The 9,406-nt window shown below is 48.9% G+C and overlaps 1 protein-coding gene across 1 annotated transcript in view; it reads left to right on the top strand.

The window, feature by feature from the left end:
- The first annotated feature begins 210 nt into the window (after positions 1-210).
- Positions 211-9,406, top strand: part of EPB41L2 (erythrocyte membrane protein band 4.1 like 2) — a 175,886-nt gene continuing 166,690 nt past the window's right edge. The window contains exon 1 of the mRNA XM_044292255.1: positions 211-462. The gene's annotated coding sequence lies outside the window, so the exon portion shown is untranslated. The remainder of the gene's footprint in view (positions 463-9,406) is intronic.

The following is a 9,406-nucleotide window of genomic DNA, read 5'->3' as shown; positions in this document are numbered from 1 at the left end:
CGTCACGTAGTCAATGATAAACCGAGGAAGATATGACCATCTGGTAAACGGGCGTGGAGCTCTCAGGAGGCGTGGCTTAAAAAGCCCTCTAGGTCCATATGAGTGACGTCTCAACGAGCCAATGAGGTGCTGAGGTCGGGCGGGGCTTAGGCAGTGTTGTGGTAGAGGATTGAGAAGAGCGTGTCGCGCAGTGTTGTGGGCGGGGTTATGTGCGAGGGAAAGGCGTGGCTTCGGCTGCAATCAGTAGTAGCGCCCGCTCACTTTCGTGTAGGGGAATTTGAATGGTCGCTGTGGCCGTGTGGTGTTGGCCGCGGTCGGCGGACTCGGTACTGACAAGCTGACTGAGGACATCTGCATCGCCATTTCTCCGCTCGCTAGTTTGGCGGAGGCGTTTACGTCACGGTGTGCACGGCGGACATCTTCACGTCACTGAGAGCATTGGTGCGGGGAGGCTATCATACAGTAAGTAGGGATGGAGCCGTCACCTGGTTACTGCTAAACCTGAGCTGGGCGCCGGGAGGGAAGGGGTTAATGGAGTTCAGAGGTGTGGGCTCAGCTGGACCCGCTGCCACCTCTGCCATGCTGCGCCCGGGCACACCACCGCCATGCAGCTCCTGATTCCACCTTTACTCCTGATACTAATGATTGCAGAGCAGCCATTGACTTTGAATGGGGTCGCAGCGATGGAGACCCCCAGAAGTGTTGAATATTCTTGTCATTCTGGGGTCGCACTGGTGGCAGTTCAGTGGCTGAGGTGGCGGTGTAGCTCCTGCCATAGTACTAGCCCTTTTTGGGAAAGCTGGGTGACAGCTACCATGGTTTTACACCCAGCTTTCCAGGACCCCAAAGGACATAGCTGTAGAATACCCCCATCCAGCACTGCCATGTGTAGATGATGGGTAACCTATCCTGCTGCTTTTGTGTTGGTACCAGCGGCCGTCCCTTTAACAGCGCTCTGACCAGGATTTCAAATTCCCGGCCATTTCCCTCCAAATCTGTCACTAGGCTTTGGTTGTATCGTGCCTTCTAGTGTTGAGCACGAAGTGACTATCGCCACTTCCAGAACTTGTGAATATTTAGAATATAGTGCTATATATTCGCGAATAGTGTTGAATATTCTAATCGCGAATATATTACATTGGCGATTTTTGCAATCAAGTAAACAATGACTGGCAATCTCGAATTTGTGGCGAATATTCGTCCAAAAATTTGCAAAATATCACAAATTCGAATATTGCTTATGCCGCTCATCACTAGTGCCTTCATACATGGTGATGGGGGTAAGGCTAGGACTCAACGGCGATTTATTTATTTTGAAACTCGTCATGTCACACATGTCACTACTTTGAGCACCAGCGATTAATTTATTATATGGGGAATAACTTCCTTTAATGTAGGTATTGTTCATTCGTGTCACAGATTCTGCTGTTAATGGAGCCTTTTTTTTTTTTCTTTTTTATGTGGGTACCAAAAAAGTGCTTTTTCTAATGGGATCTGTCAGATTACCATTTCTTGTGTGATTGGAGCTGTACACCATGCTAGTCTTATGGACAGAATTATTGGGACATCCCACTCCAAGTGCATAGCCATTAATATGGAATTGCCCCCACTCTTCTGGGAAGACTTTCTACAAGATTTTGGAGGTTGTCTTTGGGAATCTTTGCCCGTTCCTCCAGAAGAGTATGTGTGAGGTTGGACATTGATGTTGGATGAGAGGTCCTGGCTCGCAATCTCCATTCTAGGTCATCCCAAAGGTATTTGATGTCGTTTAGGTCAGGGCTCTGTGTGGACCATACAAGTTCTCCCATACCAAACTCGTGTAACCATGCCTTGCTTTGTCCACTGGAGGAACAGTCATACTGGAACCAAAAAGGGCCTTCTCCCAACTGGTCCCACAAAGTTGGAAGCGTACATTTGTCCAAAATGTCTTGATGTGTTGAAGCTTTAATATTTCCCACCACTGGAACGAAGTGGGTTAATCAGACCTTCAGACGTGGCAGACCCGTACAGTTGATGTTACCTAGTTGCTCCTGCTTTGGTATCTGTTGCAGGGTGGGGGACACGTGACCGCTGCAGCCAATCACCGGCCGCAGCAGTGACCTGCTCACTTCAGTGGGGCTGACTGTGATACCAAGCACAGCCACTGTGTGCCATGTATGGCCCTGTGGCTGGTGAGCGCTCCTGCCAGCCCTGCTGACTGGTGGGGTTCCTGTGTGTCGGACCCCCACTGATCAGATACTGATGACCTGACCACATGGGATGGGTGCGCTGTGATTTGTGCCTGGCAGGTCTGCAGCATTTCAAGAAACTTCATCCACCCAGTGCAGAAGAAATGCGCAGTTTACATCCACGGTGTGTCAGCTTATCTTGCTGTTTTCCATCGTGGCTTTCGCCCTTTCCATAGGGTGAAATCTGTGACCATTTCACATGATAACGTGGTGGATTCCTTGTGGATTTTGCTGCTGATAATCTGCCCTAGAGGTAGGTCGACATGTGACGCATTTTTCTACTGTGAATCTGCCTCAGAATTCACATGTTACGTGTGGATTTTCCTTCAGATTCGCTCAGGAGTCTCGCCCCCCCCCCCCCCCATTGGTTTGTAAAGAGTAATTCCACGATGGAGATCCACGGCAGAAATTGACATGTTTTTGTCCTTTCAGTCAGAGGTGTCTTCTGGAAAGCAAGCTGTGTCTGACAAGGCTCGTTAGTCTCAGTTCACCATCAGGTGTCTCTGCAGATTTGACGGAAAGAGTGGTGCTGCATGCTGCACTATTCTTCCTGTCAAAATGACAGAAACCACAGTGGAACTTATCGTGCCCCTTTACTACAGGACGTCCTTATAACAACCTGTTGCAAGAAGGGGTAAAGTTGGGTGGACTTGGTGGACAGTTTTAGGGAGAAGATACTTGGGCCTCATGCACACGACTGTTCTGTGCAAAAACTGCTACTCGGATGCGGACCAGAACAACGGTCATGTGCATGAGGCCTTAGATACATTTTTATCTCTTTATACATTAGCACATGACCCAAATATATAGGTGAAGGTCTTGGAGACACCACCAGTGTCCTTCAGTTGGTAGGGAACTATGGAGCTATACAGCATGTCTTCTGACTAGGGGTGGGCGATATGGCCTAAAATCTATATTGTGTGTGTGACATATAGAGCTCTATTAGGGTGAATAGGACTTCCCACTCTCCCTGCGCATAGTGCACCACAGCAGCAGGGAGCCGACTATGTCAGCCAGGGCTTTAGTAGCATCCTGGCTGCCATGGTAACTGTTCAGAGCCCTGCAATTACACTGCTGGGCTCCGATCAGAAGATTCCACCCTGGAGCCACTGCCACCAATGGTTTAATCTTGTGGAGGGCGGGGGCGCAATTAGTATAATTCTTCGAAGGGAGGGGCTGTGGCCACTGCGCCACCAATGAATATAGTTAATATGCCTGAATACAAATGTAGCCTGCATGTTCCAGCCATATCCCATACCTGACCTCTATTACTGCGCACCGTGATCCGCCACAATTAACCCCTCAGGACCTGTGCTGGCTCAGGAGAACATGGTGCGTGCCGAGAGCGGCGCATGCCATGTTCTACCGCGATATGGCGATATAAACAAAATCTATATCGTTAGCCAAACTTATATTTATCTTTCATGTCGTCTATATCGCCCACCCCTACTTCTGACCATTCTATATTAATTGTAAGGTGGGACCAAATCATCTTTCCTGCATGTAGCTGTTGTGGCACCAGGTCTCGGTATGGTGTATGGTCTGCTGCTTCCATTTGCCTTTGGACTCCTGCGGCCTAGGGTTCTTTCAGCATTCTAGATCTTTCACTTCAGATCCTCCCCTATGAGCGTTCCTGTGATGGCCACTTCGCATTGTTCGCCCGTGAACATATGCGGGCTGCCATATTTTTTCACAAGCCCGGCGAGGCACAGGTAAGCCCTTGCCTGTGCCTGTGCCGCGAGCAGGTCTGAAAACTGTCAGCGGGAGCAGGCAGTTCAGAGAACAGCCATCGGGGACCTTCATCAGGCTGTTCTCGGAACTGCTTGCTCCCGGTGACCGCATTTGTTTTCAGACCGGCTCGCGGCACAGGTAAGGGCTTACCTGTGCCTCGCCGGACTTGTGAAAAAAGATGGCAGCCCGCATATGTTCGCGGGCGAACAATGTGAACTGGCCATCACTCTTGGTGGCTTTCTCTGAGAACTATGTAAGTCAGCCCTCGTGTCATATGCACACACTACACATGGAGCATGAAGACCGAGGTCTCTGCTGTAGGTCATTCAGTATGAACCTTTATAGTTTAAGGCTAGGGCGGCCTGGATTGCTGAGTAGCGATGATCCCATACAAATGAATGACCGCTGCCACCATGTAGCCCTGCAGGACATGGAGGAGGCTAGGTCCTGTGACTGATGGGACCAGTATGCGAGGACCTTCAATAAATGTCATTGTTTCCTACTAGATGTGGTTTCCTCGGTCAGCAGCCGAACCCTATAGTTGCAGTATGGATTCCTTGTCAGAACTAGTTAGGTGAACCTCACCCCTTTTAATGTTATCCTGTACTGGGTTTTACAGATGTAACTTATTATAATATATATAATTATTTTACTCTGGCGATGGTCTGGACATTCCCATTGTGCCGTATGGGAATGATGGTGAGTAATGTTGAGGGCTCTTCACACCAGGTTGCCTGAGGCAGGAGAGCACGGACCAGGAGGATATCTCCTCACTGATCTTGGTCTTTGACTTCATGAGTGATGCTCAGGGTAAACAGGATGCTGGACTTCCACATCCTCCTACTCTCCTCTTATTACTACATTTCAGCTTCTGGTCATCCGGAAAATATCATCCCCTCTCATTGTACAAAAATATGTACATTGGTTTTTAGGTTTAGATAGAGGAGAGTTTTGTAAATGATAATCATCCGAGTGGTTGTATCTGAGCGATTGCCCCCCATTAACCCTGTTCATTATAATCTGGCTTGGTGAATTGAATGGAGCCACACATTTGAAAGGGCTGGCCCAGAATGACCACTTATCACCTATTCACAGGCTGTGTCTGGTGGAGGTTTGCTGGGAAAACGGGTGTCTCTTGTCTGAATGTAGCATGAGAACTGACGCTCTTTTTGGCAGTCCCATAGACTGCTCCTGCTCTACCGCCACAAACTGGGAAAATGGTTGGACCCCCATTTATTAGACACTAATCCTCTGGGTAAGGCCTCTTGCACACGACCGTATGGCTTTTTCAGTATTTTGCGAGCCGCAAAAAATACGGATGACGTCCGTGTGCATTCCGTTTTTTTGGGAACGGAACAGCTGGCCCCTGATAGAGCATGTCCTATTATTGTCCGCTCTATCTTTGAACGGAAATACAGAAACGGTGTGGTTTTTTTTTTTTTTTTTTTTTTTTTTTGCAGATCCTTTTTTTGCAGATCCATTGAACACAAAAAACGGAACGTAAAAAAAAAAAAACTTTTGTGTGAAAGAGGCCTTAGGGATTGTTCATACGACTGCGTGAAGCCCGTGCTGTGGACCGCAAATTCCGGTCCGCCATGCACAGGTACTGACCGTGGCCCAGCCGCATAGGGATCGTGGACCCATTCACTTGAATGAGTCCGCGATCTGTCTGTTCCGCAAAAAGATAGAACTTGCTCTATCTTTTTGAGGTGTGGAGGCCCCTAGGGCTCATTCACACTAACATGTGCTGCCCGTTGCCGTATTGCGGACCGCATTTGCGAATCCACAATACACTGGCACCGTTCCGTGTGCAATCCGCATCATGGATGTGGACCCATTCACTTCAATGGGTCTGGAGATACGGAACACTACGGAAGCAGAGTGCTTCCTGGGTTCCGTTCCGTGCCTCCGCACCGCACCTTTTTGCGTAATGGAATTTTTTTAAAATTTTTTTTTTACCGTTTACGTTCCGTTTTTACATTCCGTATACAGAACCGTACAAATCAAAAGGGATCTGCAAAAAACCCCAAAAAACAGAAGGTACTCAGTATGTCTTCCGTTTCTGTATTTCCATTTTTCTGTACCGTTCAAAGATAGAACATGTCCTATTATTGTCCGCATAACTGACAAGGATAGTACTGTTCTATTGGGCCAACTGTTCCGTTCTGCAAAAAACGGAATGCACACGGACGTCATCTGTATTTGCGGATCTGTTTTTTGCAACCGCAAAATACTGAAAATGCCATACGGTCGTGTAAAAAGAGGCCTTAAAGTGACCAAATCACAAAAAAAAAGGCAGCGTCCCACCCATGGAGCAGGCTGATGTGGTTTTGTGGGAGAAGATTCAGTAAATGTTCTCATTTCTAAAGGGGTTGTGCAGTGGAAAAATATTGTCTGACCTATCCATAGGATAGGTCGTCTATATTAGATGAGTGTCCGTTAGTGAGTGCTGCTTCAGTTTCAAAATTACCACTGGAAGGGGACAAAGCAGTGGTAATTGCAGACGACGCGCAGGTAAGTTTAAAACATGAGAGTTGCAATCAAACAGCTAATAGGCAGGGGTGTTGGGAGTCAGACCCCCGCTCATCTGATATTGACTGCCTATTCTGTGGATAGGTCATACAGCATCTTTACACTGCACAACCCCTTTAAAGAGAACCTGTCACCGGGATTTTGTGTATAGAGCAGAGGACATGCGGATGTGCTAGCGGCAATCTAGCAACCCAATACCCAGTCCCCATAGCTCTGTGTGTGTTTTTTGTATAAGGGTACTTTCACACTAGCGGCAGGACGGATCCGACAGGCTGTTCACCCTGTTGGATCCGTCCTGCCGCTATTTTGCCAGACCGCCGCTCCGTCCCCATTAACTATAATGGGGACGGGGGCGGAGCTCTGGCGCAGCACGGCAGTTCGCGGTGAGAAGCCGCCGGACTAAAGTCGGACATGCAGTACTTCTAGTCCGCGGCCTTTCGTGCTGCGCCGGAGCTCCGCCCTCGTCCCTATTATAGTCAATGGGCACGGCTAAATAGCGTCAGGACGGATCTGACAGGGTGAACAGCCTGTCGGATCCGTCCTGCCGCCAGTGTGAAAGTAGCCCTAAAAAAATCGATTTGATACATATGCAAATTAACATGAGAAGTCCAGTCTCTGACTCCTCTTGCGTACAGCACTCATCTCGGGTTAATTTGCATATGTATCAAATCCGTTTTTTTACACAATAAAAGCACACAGAGCTATGGGGACTCGGTATTGCGGATGTGCTAGCGGTGATCTAGCAACCTATGTCCTCAGCTCTATACCCAAAATCCCGGTGACGGGTTCCCTTTAAATGTATAAATGACAACTTGACAACTGAATCTTTTTCCCAAAAACCACAACATAGTGTGAACACATCCTAATGCCTAACCTTCACCTCCTTCTAGAAATCTGCTGAAGGCTAGTGATCAGTGCAGAAGGGCTTTGCGCTGTCTACAGAGCCATCTTATTGGAGCTTTTACAGCAGGCCATTTTGAGTGGATTTCCCCTTCAAGCCTCCTCTGAAGTCATGTATGTCTCTAGAAAGGAAGTGCATGGGGAGCCCTTGCTTTCGAGTGAATAAACCCCCCCTTGACTGCTATGAGCTGCATGTAGGATTGTGCCGCCACGATGATGCGGTTCTTGGTAGACTGCCTTACAGCACAGCCAGCTGTGGAGAATTGACACTTCCCCTTCCCTCCCCCACATCTCTCAATCTCTCATCCATCCTCCGTAGCCCTGTGTGCTGCTCCCCTGAGCTTTGCCTGCATCCGGACTAGAAGCAGCAGCCAGCTTGAGCTTCAGTGGGTGGGGAGCGCTGCTAACTGGCCTGCCTTCTGCCGCCTGCATGCCCGTCATCGGAGACCCATGTCCCCTTACTCAGGTCCAGCATGAATGTAACTGGGAGGAATGGGAAGAAAAGCGATCATTTCCATGTCCACTTCAGCGGGCTCCTGTGTTTCCGGAGCCCATCTCCTGGCACATCTTTCACTCCATTGTATGCGGTGAGAGCCGGGGAGTAAGCACATCCTTCCTTACGTATAGCTCTGTAATCTGGATGGAGGAAAGAACAGCAGCTGTTGTGTTTATGCACTGCCCTAGGAAACCAGGTGGCTGGGAAGGGGTTAACTCCACAGCATATGCTGTCCCTCCTAAAGCCAACATTGCTGTTTGCATGCAGTGTTTGTTCATAATTTCTTCTACCGCTCAGGACCAGACGGGGGTGTTTGGTTAAGAGGCAGTTCTAACCATGAAGTCCGGCCGCTCTTCTGATAATGTATGGCATGAAACTGTAGTCGCGTGGTACAGCAGTGGGGCACATACATGGGTAGCGATTTGTGGATCTTCTGGCCATTAGGGATCTCTCCCCACCTCCCATACACAGACATACTCGGTTTGGCGAAGTGTCAGTGGGGGGGGGGGGGGGAGGGAGGAGAAAGCTGCTGCCTCACACTTCTGGTGGCGGTTTATATCCCAGTCATAACCTATCAAGGGTTATACACATGAATGTTTTGTTGGTCGAACCCGCTGAGAATGGGTAGTTTTTTTTTAGCATACTAGGAGGACCAAATTCCTATTGAAAGTGTACCAAAAATGTGCCAAAAAACTGGTGTGCAAGCTGTGCATCACATTTACCGGCTGTTCTACACACTTTACACCTTACCCAATAAGAGGCGTGGCTTTGTGTAACACGGGGGTATGACCTATTAGGGTGAATAGGATCTCACACTGCACACAGCAGCAGGGAGATTACCATGACAGCCAAGTAGCGTCCTGGCTGCCATAGCGTCCTCGCTGCCATGGTAACCAATCGGAGCCCCAGGATTACACTGCTGGGGCTCCGATCAGAACTGCCACCAATGAAATTACTTAGGTTGGGGATGACAACCCTGTAGCCACTGCCACCAATGACTTTAATTCTGGGGGGGGGGACGCACTACTGATAATTAACCTTTAATACAGACACAAAAGGCGGGTACAGCCGGCACCCGCCTCCTGTATTTGTATAAAAATTATTGGTGGCACAGTAGCCAGGCACCTGCTATGCTGGCTGCTTGACTCCGGGGAGGACACTCGGGAGGAGGCTGCTGCCGTTCGCTGAGCACACTAGCTGAGACAGCGCAGCGGTAAACTCTCCCCTGTCCCTCCTCCTGTTTAATATTAGCCAGACATTCATTGGTGGCAGTGTGGCTCATTTTATTAGGCTCTGCGGCCTCCTTGTCATAGGAGAGAGGGATTCCCTCCCGCTGACTCTGGCCACTGACCATGGTGGCGCACGCCAAGCGCCATGTTTTCTCATAAGCAAGCATCACTGGACGCATTATTGGCATATTGGCAAGGTTAGATGCCGATACCGATTACTTTGAAAATCATGAACATCACCCGATAATATCAGTAAATCCGCTAATCGGTCTATCCCTAAAATGTGGTGC

Source organism: Bufo gargarizans, chromosome 4, assembly GCF_014858855.1.
Source record: "Bufo gargarizans isolate SCDJY-AF-19 chromosome 4, ASM1485885v1, whole genome shotgun sequence".
Taxonomy (NCBI): domain Eukaryota; kingdom Metazoa; phylum Chordata; class Amphibia; order Anura; family Bufonidae; genus Bufo; species Bufo gargarizans.
This window is presented reverse-complemented; position numbering and strand designations above follow the sequence as displayed.